Source organism: Macrobrachium rosenbergii, chromosome 29, assembly GCF_040412425.1.
Source record: "Macrobrachium rosenbergii isolate ZJJX-2024 chromosome 29, ASM4041242v1, whole genome shotgun sequence".
Classification (NCBI taxonomy): Eukaryota; Metazoa; Arthropoda; class Malacostraca; order Decapoda; family Palaemonidae; genus Macrobrachium; species Macrobrachium rosenbergii.
This window is the reverse complement of record NC_089769.1, coordinates 6874615-6894415: the sequence shown is the minus strand read 5'-3', so window position 1 is coordinate 6894415 and position 19801 is coordinate 6874615. Positions and strand designations below refer to the sequence as shown.

General features: G+C 36.3%; 1 long non-coding RNA gene across 1 annotated transcript; it reads right to left on the bottom strand.

Annotated features, from left to right (window-relative positions):
- Positions 1-4959: 4959 nt before the first annotated feature.
- Positions 4960-18332, bottom strand: LOC136854544 (uncharacterized). The gene is made up of 4 exons (XR_010857727.1): positions 18215-18332; positions 13341-13443; positions 11926-12053; positions 4960-10064 (listed from the first exon to the last, which is right to left on the bottom strand). It is a non-coding gene; the product is annotated as an uncharacterized lncRNA (long non-coding RNA).
- Between the last annotated feature and the right edge of the window lie 1469 nt (positions 18333-19801).

Genomic DNA, 19801 nt, shown 5'->3' with positions numbered 1-19801 from the left:
ATATGTTTCTTCAGGCAAAAAATTGATCAAGGAAAAGTTGGACATTGATAGCCAGGTTGCAATAGAGCAAAGGGAGTTGATTAAATGGATGTAAAACTAAAAATTGAGGAATATTTTTGTGTTTGCTATTTGTTTGACTCTAATCTTGTTGGTATTTGTATTTTATTTATTTAGCAATAGCGGAAAGGTCTTGAGTTCATGATGAGCTAAAGAAAAGTGCTTAATTAAGTGAAACTAAGATGTACATAAAAGCAGGTCACTCTTCTTTCCGTGAGAGGCAAATCTACTATTTGGAATTCTCTGACTTATGATGCTTGCTTGCTTGCTTGCCCCTTCCTTCCTTCCTTCCTTCCTTCAAGAGGCTAAAGGATCTCCTTCTTCCTTTGTGGCAAAACCCAACCATTTTTCCTTATCCTTTTTGTACGTTTTCTTCAGACCCGAGATTGACAAGAGTTGTAGGTTATCCCTTCCATTTGCTTATAAATATTAATACAGAGTAATTAGTTGTGGTAAAACACCTAAATTTTTCCTTTCATTCATGTGTCCATCAGGTTTGGATTAGATAAATGCTTTGAATTGTCTGGACTAGTAATACTATTTTTTTAGCCTTAACAAAAGGAAAGATTGTAGTTCCTCAGTGTTTGAAGGTATTTTAATAGAAGTCTACCCCTCTTTGTCTTATGGTGGTGTCCATAAGTGTCCAATCAGGCAGCTGCAGAGGAAAATCAGAAGTCATTCCAAAGAATTTTGTATCTATGAAAGGGAGGTTAAAATCTGTGTAAAGTTTTTCGATACAGTATCTCCTTACTCATGCGTAGTCATCTGCCTTCCACAACATTGATTTGAAATTGACTTAGTTGATGGCCCCTAGCCTTCTCTATTGAGTCTTTTAAGGTTGAAGTTTGGGGAACTCACACCTTCTGTTGTGCAATTGAAGACAAATTATGAGTGGGATTATATATTCCTCATTTTTGCATATTGTACTGCTATTTCAAAGTAGTTAGCCTATCCGCCAAGTCATATTTCTACTCTCTTTGAGCTGCTGTGGAGTATTTGTTTTTTCAGGCAAAAAATTGATCAAGGAAAAGTTGGACATTGATAGCCTGGTTGCAATAGAGGAAAGGGAGTTGATTAAATGGATTTAAAACTAAATATTGAGGGAATTTTTTGTGTTGGCTATTTGTTTGACCTTTGAAGATTACTTCCCCTCATGTTATTATTTGAAATGACTGCAAAAATGCCTCTCTAAATTCATTTACTGTTGTGTACATTAGTGATCTTGGAATTAATTTTGAGAGTTGTTGCCCAGTTTCAGTCTCTCTTGTAACTGCTGTAAATGATGCTGAGAAACTAAATATCACTGGTGGTTGTGTGCATTCTAGTCCTGTATTTAAAGTTGAATTTTGGTGAGCTGGTCCACTTTTTCTACCGTTTGAAGATAAACTAGCTCGATAGTCATGGTTTTGGACAGTGAAACCCCAAAGAGATGAGTGAGTAGCCACAGTTTTTTGTTATATACTCGAGTCAATGGGAGCTTGCCATTGTTTTGAAGTTTTTGTTGCACTTGTATGTCATTTCAGTCTCTAAGTTAAGCTAAGTCTTAAAACATTTTAATTTTCTGTTTGTTTAGCCATGAAGACGTTTTCTGCCACGTATTTTGTACTTTGCTTCTAGTGTACTTTTCTTTTACTAGAATACTGTTCTCTGGTACAGATGTCTGTTTCTGCCAGAGATTTATCTCTTTTAGATAGATTTGTTCGTGGTGGTAGGTTTCAGTTTCCTAATACTAGTAGTTATGACTTCGACCATTGATGGATGGTCTCTTGTTTGTCAGCTTTTCATAAGTTGTATTTCAACACAGATCTTTCACATTCACAATTGATCCATGATCCTCTTTCCCTGCCAAGAGCAACCAGATTTGCTGAACAGCAGCACCAATATGCAGTAAATGTGCATCACTGTAGAACGTCTCAGTTCCAGAGGTTCTTTATTCCCCAAACCATTGGACTGTGGAACAGTCTTTCTGAGGATGTCTTGTAATTGGAACTTCAGAAAGTTCAAGCAAAGATGCAGTGCATTACTTCCTAATGAGCACCATATTCTTTAGAAGCTTGAATTTCAAGTCAGTGGCCCCTGTGGTCCATATAAATAGGGTTCATCTTCTCAATAATATAATAATAATAATAGTGTTTCAGAAGTGGATTATTGTCATACTTAGCAGCTCTTCTGACAGGATAGTTCTTTCCTAATATGAGTTTAGATGCAAATTTTTCATTGAATGTGGACATACTGTATGTTACATTACAGCATATTGTAGCTTATGTCATTTTGTTCCCTGGTGTTGTTTTGTTAAAAATTGTTAGAAAACCTCACTAGTACTGTCTCTTGTCTATCCTTAATTTAGGAGGATACTTATTCCTCCCTTCCTTATTATTCAAGTCTTAACTTTTCATAGAGGAAAACAAATTTGCAGTGTAAAACCCTTATCGTTATTTAAATTGTTATATAAGGATTATTTTTCCTTAATCTGAGATTGAGTTCTAGTCTGTTGGAAAAATGATGTCTTAAGAAAGGTGTGACACTACAGTTCTCATGCTGTGGTAAACACTACTTTAATATTATTTTTAAGAGCATTTAATCATAGGCAGCCTTCTCCACTTTCTGGCCGTTGCTGTACATAGGCTCAGCGATTATACAGATTATGTCTCATATTTGGATAGTCCTTCATTCCAGTCACTTAAATTGGGGACTTATAAGCCACTTTTTTACTTTCCTGTCTCTTTTTCAAGGCTGAGGTGTTCATTGCTTTTGGACAATGTTCACAAATACTTCTAACAGTGACCAAGCATGATTTGGATAGCCATTCTTGTCATGGTCTCTCCACTATAGAAAAATTTTGTTTGCACTGGTTTCATCAAGAAGGGAGCAGTCTAAGCACATAGGTATATGGTTCTCACAAGTGGTCTCAAACATTTCCATTAAGCCTTGACTGTTACAAATTGTCAACAAATCTAACAAAAAGTCAACAAATGATCCATTACAATATAGATTTCTTAGGAAACTTGGATGTCTTGTTTTTGATACTTGAGAATTTCTGAAGGTTCCATGTATAATGCATCATTATTTTGTGCTCTTGTACTTTACAAGTGATGTACATAGCAGTACTGTACTGTACTTGTCTTCTATGGAGGCTATTGCGTGTTGCACTCACTTATAATCCAAAACATTTGACTGACTTGTGAATTTTTTGGTTCTCTGATGGTCTAGGTTGGTTCATAAATGTTAGAGTATTGATTCTGTTGAGGTTACCTGGCTATTCATGATACTGTATCAGCATTCTGCAGTGCATGAAATAGAGGCAGTTATTATGCTGGTGTGACTGGGCCGCAGCCTTTGGTGTTTGATATTCAGCCATTAATGTTTTCCTTGCAAAACTTTGACAGGAGATTGAGGATATCATGTTTCTTCTATTTGGGATTTTTTACAAGGTTAGTGTTAGAGGTTATTATAGAGTACAGTGAAATGCAGACTGTGTTCTCTTTGGAAAATTGTCTCTGCTAAAGGGATGGAAGCATACCCACCGAGTACTTTCTGTTTTGTCTGCACACTTGGGGTTTTATGGTTTGCGTGTACTCTGCAATGATACTGAAACAAATGTTTTTGCAATTGTTGCAAATGCAAGGAATGCTGTAGGATCTTTTGATACCATTTTATTGAGGTGACCTTTACATGCATTTAACTGAGAATATTTTTATATATAAATTTCTGTATCACATCTCTTTTGACCACACTGTGCCCTTCCAGTAACCGAAGAAATTTTGAGAATGTCAAAGTAATGAGGGCATAATTTATTATTTTTTTAAGTTTCTTGTAGACTCTTTCAGCCAGAGAACTTTGAGGACAGAATGTAAACAGTAAAATGAGCTTTCTAACTGCATTAGCATTTGTAAGTTTATAAAAAAAAAAGAAAAAAAAGAAAGAGAAAATGAAAACATTCAAGGACCTGGTAACATTGCTCAAGATCACAAAAATTGCATTAGTCGTTGGTTACTGGGTGGGCCTTGGTTGGGTTTTCATTTTCTCCTTTTTATCTAATAAAAATCTTGCTCAGTTTTAGAGACAGCACATTCATGTTCCTTCAAGTAACAAGCTAGATTCTAAAGTCTGTATTTGCACAAGTGTAAACTTCCCAGACCATGGCAAGTCAAGTGTTATTGTCTCATGCAATAAATATCAAATAATGTGCTTTTGTTTCAATGACCATCATTTCTAGATCTGCATTTGAGTAAACTACACAAAGGATATCAGAGGGTAGAGATAAATACGGTATCCATTTAGAAATGTGTATGCCAAATTGGATCAAAATGATATACTGATAAAGAGGTATTGGCATTTGGCTTTGATCAAGTGGAAAGGTTTTAACTTCAGTTCACCATTTTATTGTTAATATTACAGGAAGTCAATTTGGACACAAAACTTACATGGGAGAACTAAATAAGTATTACCCATAAGTGCTGTATCATGTACTTTCTGGTCATTTTAATTTACTAACAAAGCAATACTGGCCAAAGAGCTTCCACATTCCAGAACAAAGTTATGGAACTGAATGCCTGGAGGTAAATGGGTGGAACAGAGACTTGGGTGAGAAAAACATTGAGGGAAAGAATGAAACTTCAAGCCACCAAGGAAGGAAGGAGGGAGAATGAGATAGAGAGAAAATGTGGAACAAGGGCCAGGGATCCCATACCTCCTCCCTACCAATTTATTTCTTTCCTTCCTCCTTTTCAGGTAGGTGGCCAAACTGCATTTGACCCACACAACCTAAGGGGGTGCCAGTAAGGTTTTTCTTCTTTTACTATGTATCAGTATTAGTTAATAAAATGACCCACATAGCCCAAAGGGGTGCCAGTAAGGTTTTTGTTTTACTATGTACCAATATTAGTTAATAAAATTACTAAGTTAATTTCAATGTATTTTATTGTCTCTTCTTCCTACAAATTTTATTTGTAAAATATTCAAGATGTAAACTTGACAATGAAACCATACTGCCTTCTGCATAGGCTTAGTTTGTTACAAGACTGATGTACAAAAGCCAATATTCAAATCTGCCTTACTGAGCATGTACACCAGCCACATTGCCAGGTGTACATGTACAATAAAGCAGACTGTGGCAAGAATATAAACCATACTGGTTCCTTTATAATGTTCAACTCATATCTGTACCATCATGCTCATGGGCTTTCATACACATCTTGTAACAAAGCCTATGCAAAAGGCAATAAGTTCCATACTTTAGTGTCAACAGGGCATAAAATCCTTCCAGTTACAGCAAATGGTACCAGCAATTAACTTTAATAAAATGTGACCTCCATAATTCTACCCTGTGACTAAGCTCAAAACTCTTCATACAATAAACTCCAAGATGTCTGGCAGTCTGCCCGAGAGATTACTGTAACAGTACTGTACTTGTAAAATATTAAAACACTAACATTAAGAGAAACAATGGTCATTTTCATGAGCCTGGCAAAGTGAGAAAAAGAACTGAAAGAAAACAAATTTTACCCATGAAAAACACTGGAACGGCATATCTGCAAATCTTGACACTGCCAAACTCCACAAGAGAGAAATGTTTCACATGCACAGTACAATGGAGTAGGAGACAAACCAAATTTCATAGAATATGAAGAAAATGTATGTTCCTCCAAAATGTCCCACTGCAATGAACCTATAAGTAGATCTCTAGGTCCTTCAACATTTAAGACACTGAGAACAAAAATAAGAAACAGGTTGGAAAATAGGTGCACACAAACAATGTGGGCAACATAACCAGGATATTAATAGCATACAGTGAACAGGAAAGCTGGGAGTGTTATTAAATGCATGGCAACAAAGGGCAAAAGGTTACTAAAGAACATCCTCTCTCTTATAGAATGCAATGCAAGGAGGCTATATGGTATGCAAAGAATAAGACTGCATTAATAAGTCCAATGACAAGAGTACAGAATTTAGGCCAAAGGTCAAGTGGTGGGGCCTATGATGTCATTCAGTGCTATAAATGAGATTGATAGTAAAGAGATTTGAAAAGTGTAAAAGGGGGAAAACCTCGCAGATACACTATGGAACTTGTCAGGAGAGGGCGAAAAGTGAGAAGATAGATTATGAATGGAGGGATGGTAACAGGAATGAAAGGGGTTTAAGTCCAACGATGATGACATTGAAATCTGGAACAGAATCCTCTTACTGTTTACTGAAGCAGTCCAACAGAACCTGGAACAGGGAAGAGACTGACACTTGACTTAAAGCAAAACACACTGATTATACATCTATGTGAACAAGTTTTCAGTGAAGAAACACTGAAAACAGCTTTTTCAGCATTGACCTTTAAATCAAATTTCCTGACATTGTAATTCAATCAAAAAAAATAGAATGGCTGACTGGAACAATTTACTGGTCCACACCTGGAGTTGAAGTCCAGGTGGCCAGTCGAAGAACTGTCACTGATAATAAAAGGGCTGACAAAGAACAGAAAAGAGAACTTGGGATGAGGAGCTCAGACCCTGAACAAGTATTCAAGGGCATAACAGGACAAGTACAGGTACCCTCCATCAGAACTTATACTGAAAATCACACACATCCAGAGACCCTGGCCTGACTTCTCAATTTGACCCACCGAGACTGTTGTCAAGCAACAAGATTCAATTTTCAGTCACTTCAATTGAGCACTGAAAGGGGAAGAGTAAGTCTATGTCCACAGAAATTCAGAGCCGTTTAAAATCAAACTCCAAGAAGGAAAGGGGTACATTAGGTCAAGATGGCCTTATCTTGCTAAACATCTCCTGGCAAGATACACATGCCAATGCAATATAATTCATATACAGTATACATACATGGTAAAATCTCTCAAACTGCTGCCACACTTAGTTTTATATTGGATCTCTCTTCCTGTGAAGACCGACTGATTTAAAACCTCTACTTCTGCCACGTACTAGCTTTTACAAATTATGAAGCTATTCAACCATTACCACTAACAAAAATGTAACATTTTCCAACTATTCTAGAAAATCTTGAATACCTGCCCACGTCAACTAACAAAATCAGTAACTAAACTTCCTGAACAGCCAACATAAGCCTAATGCATGTATTTGCCTAGAAGCAGTTTTCCAACATGGAACAATGTCAGAAAAACATATCACTATACAATACTGCATTACTGATAATCCTTCACAGTTCTTTTAACATACCACCCCTCACCTGCATGGCGGTTTTATAGTACAGTATATGGCATACAGGTACTGTCCTATTGGGCTAAAATTCTTTTAAGTTTACACTGGCTAAAAAACAAAACACTGGCTTTCTACAATGGTTAACAAGAAAATCTTGACAAATTCTTGACCAAAAACTCTTCTAAAGAGGCAGATTTTTATCAATTTCCCCACTTTTACCTGACAAATTTTCCAAAAATTTTACAAGAAAAAGAAAACTAGAATGTTTGACCTAAAATATTTACTCCCAATCATGAGAATCAAGATTCTTTTACCTAGCTCCAGAGATTAAGTCTTACAATGTTTATAGATCCTGTTACCTAAAATGTACAATTACCTGATTACAAACCTTTTAAACCACAAAAACTAATTTCACACAAAATTTCCTGATTACAAACCTTGTAAACCACAAACCTCAAAACTAATTTCACAGGAAATTTCAACTTTGTACTACTGAAGTTTAAATCACAAAATTAAACCCAAACCATCTATGTCTAACAGATTAGTTAAATTTTGTCATGGCAGTGTTAGAATAATTTTCTTCTTTACAAAGGGTAATTAAGATTAAAACCAGCTTTTATTTACTACAACAACCTGAAATCAATCTTAATGATAGTTCTATATCTTTACAGAACAATTTGAAGAATATGGTTCTGAACTTAAAAAAAAAAAAAAAACACATCAGACCACATACTGGATACTCAGCCGCTTAAAAACATCAAGTTTTGCCTATCCTAAAGCCTAAATTACAATTGATAACTATTTTCAAGTTCAACTGAAGTGAATGTTGAATTACATGGGAATGGGGCAGGTTAAAAAAAAAATTCATGAATGATTATGGACAAGCACAAAAATCATGACTAGAAAAGTTTCTAATATGGAAATGGAATATAAAATTTGGTCCAAAAGCCAAGCGCTGGGATCTATGAGATGACTCAGCGCAGAAAGGGAAACAGTACAAAGGTTTCAAAGGTGTAATAGGAGGAAAACCTCACAGTTGCACTATGAAACAATTGTTAGGAAAGCATGGAAAGTAAGATGGAAGAAAGATCATATGAACAGGGGAACAGTAAAAAGAATTGAAGGGGTTGCAGCTGGGGGCCGAAGGGACGCTGCAAAGAGCCTTAAGTAATGCCTATGATGCACAGCGTGAGGTTTGTTTCTAAAACGAAGAGGAAGCAAAGGACAAAATTACTAGGTGGGTGATGTATTAGAAAATATGGGCAATGTCTGAGTGGTCATGCTTGAAGGGTGATCTACAAAACTGCATGACAATATGTATTGTACCAGTGTGTTCATATACAATGCAACAATGGAATTTTACCAAATCCATGGTGAAGCAGTATGATTAGTTTTCAGATGGCCCTAATATATACTGAACACACATCAATAGGTATGAGGATGCTTGATGTGTCAAGCCAACAGTCAGTTTGAGGATGGGAAGTCAAAATATTCAAGCAAAGAGGGAGACTATCAGCCGTAGGGACATTTCAGTGCAAGGAAAGATAATTCTGCATTATTGTACCAGGAACTGCATTAAGTAAGAGACTTATGCGAGGGGGAAAAGCACAACTTGAATAACTGACAGGCAGGGGCAGGGTATTAAGAATAAACTTGAAAAGCATTTAGAAGTGTAATTCAAGTAGAAAATGTGCCTAATGAACTATTTATATTACAGTGCTGTATTGCTCTTGACCATGAAATCTATGGGTTTTGGTTTTACCGAATGAGTGTGTTTGCGTAAAACAAGTCAGCACAGGCTACAAAAAGAGAGAACACAATCACATTATTATTTCCAGTGTTACCCTCAGGATGAGAGGGGAACTTCTATTAATGCATCATGGAAGACTTACTGGTAAAGGCCCAATGGATTTGTTCCCAAAACTAAGTGAAAATTATAACAGGGCAAGGTCAAACAAGCTGGAATGCTTGGAGGAAGGACACCAAAGTGAACAGATGAACAATAAATGACAGAGAGCAACACAGCTGGAGCCTGTGACACCCCAAAGAACTTCCCTTTAAGCCTACGAGGAGGAGCACATGGTGCACTGTGGGGAGAACACAATGGAAGCATAAAGCATGTAAATAGTTGTGTCATGTGTCATAGGAGTCTAAGGATGAGTGGAAAGAAAAAATTTTGAATGAGCGTTAAGTGTGATGTGGAGGAATGATATTTAAAAAGACAAATTTACAATTCTCTTCAAAAAACAACACTGAAAACAAACATCACAGTAATTTAATGATTTTAGACAATCAGGCCTTTCTTGTGGCAAAGTCTCTCAATTTGAAAACAATTAACTGTCTAATGTTTTACAAATCAAAGTACAATAATTCCCTGCTGTTAAATACAGCTGGTCCTTCCATAAACCAATCATACCCTCCTGAGGTCACTTAAGTTTTGAGTACAGCAACTAGTTCAATATTGCCACAGAATTTATCACAGTATTTCATATCATGAACCATTAAATATTACATATAGTAATGGAAACTTCCCTCTGCCTGAAAGTAATTAAGACTCGGATTATTCTTTCTCAGACAATAGTAAAAACATTATGAGCAATCTATAAGTTTTTTACTAATGAATCCCCAATTTTGTTTTATATATTACTAATTAGTGTGTTTACTCTTTAAAAGAGGAAATGTAGTGTAAAAAATAAATGAAGTATACTGAGATGGCTAACAGGTGAAACATCCTCAGTGAAGGTGACTGAAGATAAGATTTTATTGTATAGTAATGCAAAACTTCTTGTTCCTGGAAAATAATGTGGGTCCCTCAGTGGACTGGCAGAGAAGGAAGTGCACCTGAAATAAATAAATGCATAATTAGCAATGTATTATAAAGAAAAAATACACAGCAATGAAGGTATAGTATCTACAAATTAAAAGGCCCTGTTATACTAAAGCAGAATATCTTATTTCAGTCTAAGTTGTTGCAAGTTGTCAACTGCAAACAGTAGTTTTAATGAGGTCACACAGTCATATTTCTATACTAACAGGTACCATGACTTGTACTGCATCTTCAGTCTGGGAAAATAACAGCATTGCTAACAAATGAAGAACCATTTAACAAGGAAATGAATTATGTATAATGTGCCAATCTTGACAAATCATTATCACCATTATAAATAGTTTAGCCAGAACACGACCTAAAATTCTGAATTCTCTCAGATCTAGCCCAGAAACTTCGTTCTTAATCACTATGTTATGTCATATTCAATATATTACAGCTCCTTAAAAATTTACTAACTAGATAAACTGAAAGTATGAGGATTCTATTTCTTTCACAGATTTGTTTATGATGCTTCATATAAGTTGTTGGTTGCAAGTGTGATAATCACTATACACATGTTTGACTGCAATTTCTTGTAGAGAACAGCAAATCACTAAAAGGAACAGGTGCATCTGACCTACTCATATTGACAACAGCTGGGCTACTGTATTACTAACCCCATATGAACAGAGACCCATCATATTAAAGCATTTATACTGGTTTCATACTACTTGTGCTCCAAAAGCTTAATTTACTGAACCAAGGATTTCTTAAGACAATGAAATCTATAGGTTCTGGTTTTACCGACTGAGTGTGTTCGCGTAAAACAAGTCAGCACAGGCTACAAAAAGAAGCTGGAATGCTTGGAGGAAGGACACCAAAGGGAACAAGTTAATTAAGTATACCTAGTTTAACTAGACCACTGAGCTGATTAACAGCACTCCTAGGGCTGGCCCGAAGGATTAGACTTATTTTACGTGGCTAAGAACCAATTGGTTGCCTAGCAATGGGACCTACAGCTTATTGTGGAATCCGAACCACATTATACCGAGAAATGAATTGCTATCATCAGAAATAAATTCCTCTAATTCTTCATTCACCGGCCAGAGACTCGAACTCAGGCCTAGCAGAGTGCTAGCCGAGAACTCTACCGATTCGTCCAACGAGGAACTACCAAAGGGAACAGATGAAAATTAAATGACAGAGAGCAACACAGCTGGAGCCTGTGACACCCCAAAGAACTACAATTAGGAGTGCATGGTGCACTGTGGGGAAAAAACAATGGGAGCATAAGCATGTAATAGTTGTGTCATAGGAGTCTAAGGGTGAGTGGAAAGAAAAATTCTTAAATGAGCATTAGTGTGATGTGGAGGAATGATATTTAAAGAGAGAAATTTACATTTCTCTTCAAAAAACAACATTGAAAATTAATATAACAGTAATTTAATGATTTTAGACAATCAGGCCTTTCTTGTGGCAAAGTCTCTCAATTTGAAAACAATTAACTGCCTAATGTTTTACAAAACGCAGTAGAATATTTCCCTGCTGTTAAATACAGCTGGTCCTTCCATAAACCAATCATACCCTCCTGAGGTCACCTAAGTTTTAATACAGCAACTAGTTCAATATTGCCACAGAATTTATCAAATTATTTCATATCTTGAACCATTAAATATTACATATAGTAATGGAAACTTCCCTCTGCCTGAAAGTAATTAGGAGACTCAGAGTAATTCCTTCTCAGACAATAGTAAACAAAATATTATCAGCAATCTATATATTTTTTACTAATGAATCCCCAATTTTGTTTTTTAAATTACTAATTAGTGTGTTTACTGTTTAAAAGAGGAAATGAATTGTAAAAAATAAATGAGGTATACTAAGATGGCTAACACATAGGTGAAACAGCCTCAGTGAAGGTGACTGAGGTGGTGGTTATATTGTATAGTAATGCAAAACTTCCACTTGTTCCTGGAGAATAATGTGGGTCTCTCAGTGGACTGGCAGAGAAGGAAGTGCACCTGAAATAAATAAAGGCATAATTAGCAATGTATTATAAAGAAAAAATACACAGCAATGAAGGTATAGTATCTACAAATTAAAAGGCCCTGTTATGCTGAAGCAGAAAATCTTATTTTAGGCTTTAGTTGTTGCAAGTTGTCAACTGCATACAGTAGTTTTAATGAGGTCCCACAGTCATATTTCTATACTAACAGGTACCATTACTTGTGCTGCATCTTCAGTCTGGGAAAATAACAGCATTGCCTACCAAATGAAGAACCATTTACCAAGGAAGTGAATCATTTATAAATAAAATGTGCCAATCTTGACACATTATTATTAATAATTATAAATATTTAACCAGACCACTGACCTAAAATTCTTAATTCCCTCAGATCTAGCCCAAAAGCTTTGTTCTTAATTACTATATTATATCATATTCAATATATTATAACTCCTTAAAAATTTACTAACTATAAACTGAAAACATGAGGATTCTGACCATTTCTTTCAAGGATTTGTTTATGCTGCTTCCTATAAGTTGTTGGTTAAAAGTGTGACAATCACTATGCACATGTTTGACTGCAACTTCTTGTAGAGATAACAGCATATCACTAACAGGAACACGTCTGGCCTACTCATATCAACAACACCTGGGCTACTGTATCAGTAAACAGAGACCCACCACATTGCAGCCTTTACACTGGTTTCATATAACTTGTGCTATGAAAGCTTAATTTACTGAACCAAGAACTTTTTAAGACAATTTTGATGAGCTTTTCAATCACACTAGTCAATGAATATGAAAAATTTCTGTGGTGGCAGTTCTAGTCACTGAAAATTACAACTTTTTAGGGTGGCATTTCTACAGTCACTCAGAATGAGAAATTTTTGTGGTAGCATGTTTTTAATACTGTCTCCAGTCACTCAGAATGAGAAATTTTTGTGGTGGCATGTTTTTAATACTGTCTCCTGACCATACTAGAAACAATTATACTGCGAAAACTGATGCATTACTGAGTAAAGAAAACTAGCTTGTATCACTGATAATCCTGCAATGAATTCTGCAGCTGAGGAAGATTTAGAATGTGAACATACAGACTGTGTAATGAAGACCTTCATCTTATATGTTCGACTATATTTTTCTGATTACATTCAAAAGTAGAAATCGGTTACTGGATATACAGTATAAGATTCAATGTCTGTTTCCAATTAGTGGCAGGATACTCCTAAATAAATACAAGATCATGGGTTGTGTTCATGCAGGAAAAATATATGAAATTACATAAAAATATATTACACATTACCTTTGCATTGTCTGGAGATTTGTTTGGTTGTAAAACAGGTACATTACCGCTTCTGCTGAATATGATTTACCATGGCGGCCAAATAGTTAATACATTTCACCATCTGAAAATATAAATTTTTAAAGTACAGGCACTGGACATCAATAAAAAGCTGCACTAGGAAAATCAAAATTAAGAGTCACACAACCAGAGAGAGAGAGAGAGAGAGAGAGAGAGAGAGAGAGAGAGAGAGAGAGAGAGAGAGAGAGAGAGAGAGAGAGAGAGAGAGAATTTGCTACAAGCCTGCAAACTTTTGCCTTTCACACTTAAGAAGGATATGCAGGACATTCATAATTATTATTTAATGTTGGAAATTTGGTGTGCAACTATTAAACATTAGTCTAACTACAGTATATTCAAGAACTTATTTTGTGTTAATTTTTCCATGCTTGATTAATTTTCCTCTTCGGAATGACCATTAATCAATGATGCTTGGTTCATGCAAGATTAGCCTACACTGCTACTACGTAAATTATCTTGTAACAAATTAACAGACGCTTCAGGGATCTGGCCCTTTTAAGAAAAGTCCATAAAGTAACAAAGCCTTTATAATTACAACCCGTACTTAAATATTTTCTAGATATCTTACAGTTAACAGCAATTCCCGCTAGTTCTTAACCTGAACTAACCTACATTTTACACCTTTACACTTTCAAAATTCAATTTAAGAGATATATAAGACAAGCATCATATCCAAAATGGCAGCAAGGAAAAATTAACCATAGCAATGTAGCTGATAAGTACAGAAGTCCGCTAAGGAGAGGTCCATTGAGTTGAGGTGTTATAGCTTGAATGCCCAGTTATGAAAAACTTAGTTTTCTGCAGCAACACAGTAATTCTAAGACAGCTGTCTGCGATGAGGTAGCCTATGGCAGTTGACGTTTTCCTATGTTATTTTACTTGCTTTACAAGAATTTAAAGTAATATTATGCCAGCCGGCAGTAACTAAACTGCAATTCACCTTTAAAGGCTACATGACGTTACCAACAGGTCCCCTGCGCCGGCCTATACAGTTCAAAGGTAAATTACAGTTTAGCTACAGGCGGCATGCAAAATATTACCTTCAACTCTTGTAAAACAAAATAACACAGAAAAACTTCAACTGCCTTAGTCTAGCTCGAGTGAACAGTATTCGAAGAGCTTTCAGTCAGGGCAAAGCGTAAACGGTAAACAAAGTTTACAGTTTAGCTACAGCCGACCAGTAAAATATTACCATTTCTGCTTTCAGTTTGGGGTGCGGAATGGCGCTTCGTGCCTTATCTGCATTTTGAAATATTCTTGGCAAGCTCGTATGTTCTGGCAGGCAGTAATGTTGTGCTGCGCGCTATATTACTTTAAATTCTTGTAAAGCAAGTAAAATAACATAGGAAAACGTCAACTGCCACAGTCTAGCTCACTGCAGAACACCAGCTTAGAATACTACTCTCTCAGTTGGAGGCATCGGGTGATTGGCTCGCCTTATAAGACCGCACATGCGTGATAGGGCCTGGAATCAGCAGTAGTAGTAATACAATAAAAGTGCCTTTGAAACGGCTCTCGTTGTCCATTTATTCACCTTTTTTTTTTTACGCTTGTATTTCATGTTCCAAATGACATATATAATAACAGAAAACACAACAGTAAGGTGCCCAAACCTTTTCCCTAGTTATTTACCCCACCCAGAACCCCAAATTCCCAACGGGTTCCCCTTACCGTTAGCTATTCTCTTAAGTGTTTTACACCACCCAAAACCCCGATTCCCAACGGGTTCCCTTTATCATCGGCTACAGCTCTAAGATAATTTACAGCAAAGTGTTTTACACCACCCAAAACCCGATTCCCAATGGGTTCCCTTTATCGTCAGCTACAGTTCTAAGATAATTTACAGCTTAATTACAGCCGAGTGACAAAATATTACTTTAGATTCTTGTTCAGCAGGTAAAGTTCTATAGAAAACATGAACTGCCATAGTCCAGCTCACTGCGGACATCCGGCGCAGATCTACCGACTCCTGTACTTACCAGTTGCCATCTTATGGTTATTTTTTCCTAGGCTACCATTTTGGAGGCGATACCTTTTTGTGTGTCTCTTAATTGAATGTCAAATGTCGAGTACAAGTTAAAGTTAAGTGTCAAGTACAGGTAGTTAAAGTTAAGTGTCAAGTACAGGTAAAGTTAAATGTCAAGTAAAGGTTAGTTTATGTTAAGTATCAATTACAGGTTAGTTTGGGTCTAGTGTCAAGTACAGGTTAGTTTAGGTTAAGTGTCAGGTACAGGTTAGTTTAGGCTCAATGTCAAGTACATGTTAGTTTAAAAGTTACATGTCAAGTGCAGGTTATGTGTCAAGTACAAATTAGTTTTTGGTTCTGTGTCAAGTACATGTTGTTTAAGTTAGGAACTATGTGGAATTGCTGCTAACTGTAAGATATCTAAGAAATATTCAAGTTCGGACTGTTATACAGGGGCTTCGTTACTTAAAGGACTTTGTACCCTAAGTACCAGTAGGCTGGAAATATGACTGACAGTTATATCCATTGCTAAATTATTAAATCAAATAAATATACACTATTTTACTCAATGCTGTTTGTTTCACTCACAGTTTTTTAAACTGGTACTGTACTTAGCCTACAGAAGTGAAAAAAATTAGGCTAATTCTACAGAAGAGTTGTGCATGGAAATATACTCCTTTCATAAAACATTTCGACGGAACAATATACGAAAGGGTGAATATAATTGAAAAATGTACCCTTTCATTTATGTTTTTACGTTCATCTCCAGTTACCCAAATTTACCATGGTCGTGGTTCAGGCAACAGAAAAATCAATGGACTCTGGATCCTTACTGTAATTCCTGGCAGAGTCCTGACAAGTCTGAATGAGAGCCCTCAAACTATGCAAGAGTTGCAATGACACACTACCCTAGCATGACAGACAGACACACACACACATGCACAGAGGGATAGCCTAAACACAGAGGGGAACATTAGCCCCCTACTGTATTAGTAATGGAACAAATACAAGACTATCAGAAAACACAGTACAATAATCCCTCAACTGTTTTAGAAAGGGAACAAATACAAACTATATCATACAATACTGTGCAACCATTACATACAAAAAATAAAGCTTACCAGAACTTACACCCTACACTTTAATTACCCAAATTTATGACAATTAACACAATGGCCCTTTGGCAGATCTAAGCCGGCTGTCCGTGTGAGCTAGGCTATGGCAGTTGATGTTCATCTAAAGAACTTTACCTGCTGAACAAGAATTTAAAGTAATATTTTGTTGCTCAGCCGTAATTAAGCTGTAAATTACCTTAGAACCGTAGCCGACGGTAAAGGGGACCCGTTGGGAATCGGGCTTTTGTGTGTGGTAAAACCCTTTCGAGAATAGCTAACATCAAGGGGGACCCGTTGGGAATTCGGGGTTTTGGGTGGGGTAAATAAATTGGGAAAAGGTTTGGGTATCTTGTTGTATTTCCTGTTATATGTGTCATTTGGAACATGAAAAAAAGTGTAAAAAGAAGGGCGAATAAATGGATAGCGGGAGCCATTTCAGAGGCACTTTTCATTCATTACTAGTACTGCTGATTCTAAGCCTTAACGCGCATGTGCTAGCTTTTGGGGTAATTCTATATGTTAGCTCCATGCCTGTTTTTACCTTTTCAACTGGTTTTTTTTCTACACTTTTAGGGGTTCTGATACTGGCGGTGCATCTGTTTGTTGTCGGCCAAATGGAATGTCCCTTTGCCGTGTTTAGTACTGGCCTGGGGGGGGGTACCCAAACGTTAAGTTATTGCACTTGCCGGACGGGATATGAACCATTCGAAACAGACGTACCCGTACTCTGTCTTGTGAAGATCGCGTATGGAAACCCGTTGTTGGATGGACTTCGGGGGTTGATTACACGTTAATAAGACTCGAGCGCCAAAAATGAAAGGTAAATTCATAATTGGCAACCAAAAAACTTGATAAAAAGTCAAGTTATAATGCCGTCGGCGACGTGGAGCTACCCTATAGTTTTACCGCTTCCGGTTCACCAATCAGCAGCTGGCAGTTTTCTGCTCTTAGCAAGAGCTGCGAGAGACTGGCAATTGACGTTTTCCTGTCTTATTTTACTTGAACAAGAATTTAAAGTAATTACCTCTTGCCAGAACATACGAGCTTGGCAGGAATCTTAAAAAGTGCAGATAAGGCACGCAGCGCCGTTCTGCCACAGTGACCTATAGAGGCTACCCAAGTTGAAAGCGGAAATGGTAATGCGTTTCGCGTTTACGAAAGCTCCGAATAGTGTGCAGTGGAGCTAGACTATGGCAACTGACGTTTTACTATGTTATTTTACTTGCTTTACAAGAGTTTAAGGTAATATTTTGCCGGTCGGCTGCTGCTAAACTGTAATTTACCCTTAATCTGTGTGCGACCCACTGGTACAGACTTGCAGTTTTCAAGGGTCAATTACATTTTAGTTACAGCCGACCGCCAAAATATTTTAAATTCTTGTTCAGCGAGTAAAACAACATAGGAAAACGTCAATTGCCATAGGCTAGGTCACCGCGGACAGCCGGCTTAAAATTACCTATTCCCATTTGAACGTAGTAAATTTATAACTAACAGTTAGGAATATATAGGCACTGGCTAATAAGCAAACGATCTTTCTAACGGATTTTTTCAATTTTATGAATGTTACACAAAACTTTGGCTAGGAAAATGGCATATTTGTTTAGCCCTGAACAATTAATTACAGCATTAACCAGCCTTAAAAAAATATCTACATTTCAGTGATATTTAGCGCACAGAATGCAAATATGCTCCAGTAAATTATAAGACGACGTTAAATTATCAATATGACTTACCTTTTCCCGACTACATGGGTAATTTAATGGAATAAGTAATTCAGAAGACATCTTCTTCAGGTCGTTCACAAGGAAGGAATGGCGGACAAGTGCTCAGTTTAACCGGCAGCCGGCAGGTCCGGCACCAAAGGAAGAAGAGGGTTAAACTGTCGTACTGCATACATTAAAATCTCTATAAATCATATTAAAACCACTTTATTTTCACAAAAGATATAAATAACGATAATTGAATCTATTTAATGGTATTTTTTATCATGTAATCAACTATTTTATTCTTTTTATGACGTTTAATTCGTACGTCCGCTAGCTGCGTCCCGAAACCTTGCAAATCTCATTACCAAAGAAAATGGTTAAGGATAGACTAATGTATATTTTGCCTTCCTATTTTAATGCCGATATTTAGCTTTCCTTTGATTAAAACTTAATAATAAAGTTACATAAATGGAAAACATCATAATTTTACCAAAATCGTATGATATACATTAATAATTCCACTAAACAATCTCGTGGTCTTCGAATATTAGCTCGATATTAGAATTGGCTATGGGGAAATATACTCAAAAGAGATCCTGCTTATTTAAATATAGGTTATTAAAAGTTCCTTTGTGTTGAAATAAGCCAATAAAGTGTAGGTAATAATAAAAAAAACAGATGCTAAGACACTTTTATGTTATACAGTAAATTAAGTACCAGTAGGCAAAATATCGCAGATTTTCCGATGAAAATAGCGAATATTTACCAATAGACACAGTACTTCAATTTACCTTCAGGTCTGATAGCCAGTCTTTGCAACACTTATTTACGAAACTGCTCTATAAAGCTGAAACAAGTCATACCTTTGAAAGAAGAGCCCGTGCAGGTACGAGGTCAATAAAACCTTGAAAATATACACATACAAATATTGAAGAAACATAATAGGCTTATTTAGATGCAATTATTTGCCTTAGTATGTATCATGGAAATTTAATTCTAAAAACTGTTTTTGCTTCTAAATTCACATGCTTAGGTGAATATTTTTTCCTCATTCACGCAAAAAAGAAAAATTCGTTATTATACAATATATACATTAATGTCTTCCATAACCTTGGGTTTTGCATTATGACCAAATATTTACATGTTAGGATATTTTTCTCAACAAATTCACGATTGCTGCTGAACATATTTCGTAGTGTAAGATTTCTTTAGGACTACGAATGATTGGCTGCATGAAAAATTAAAGATTTCTCTTCAAGATAATTGACTTTCCAAGAAAACGAATGTGAATTTGACTTGTGGTATCAAAGTAGTGTATGTAGGCTAGGCCTGCCTGTTATATTATTTGAGTTTTCTTCATTTTGTCTTTTGTAATGAGTAGACCTTGTTATTCCTTAGCTCAGAAATAACAGCCATAGAAATCCACTGATCATTGTAGAATCAACCCATATTCAATTAAGGTTAAGCATTAGGGTCAAGCAACTGGATATTTAAGGAGTCATTGTAATGAGACCACTTCAAGAACAGTACCATTTAAGGAGCATGAGATTATACAGCATATTTATGGATCTTAAAAGATATTTAAGAGAGTTCCAAGGGTGCTGGAGAGTACCA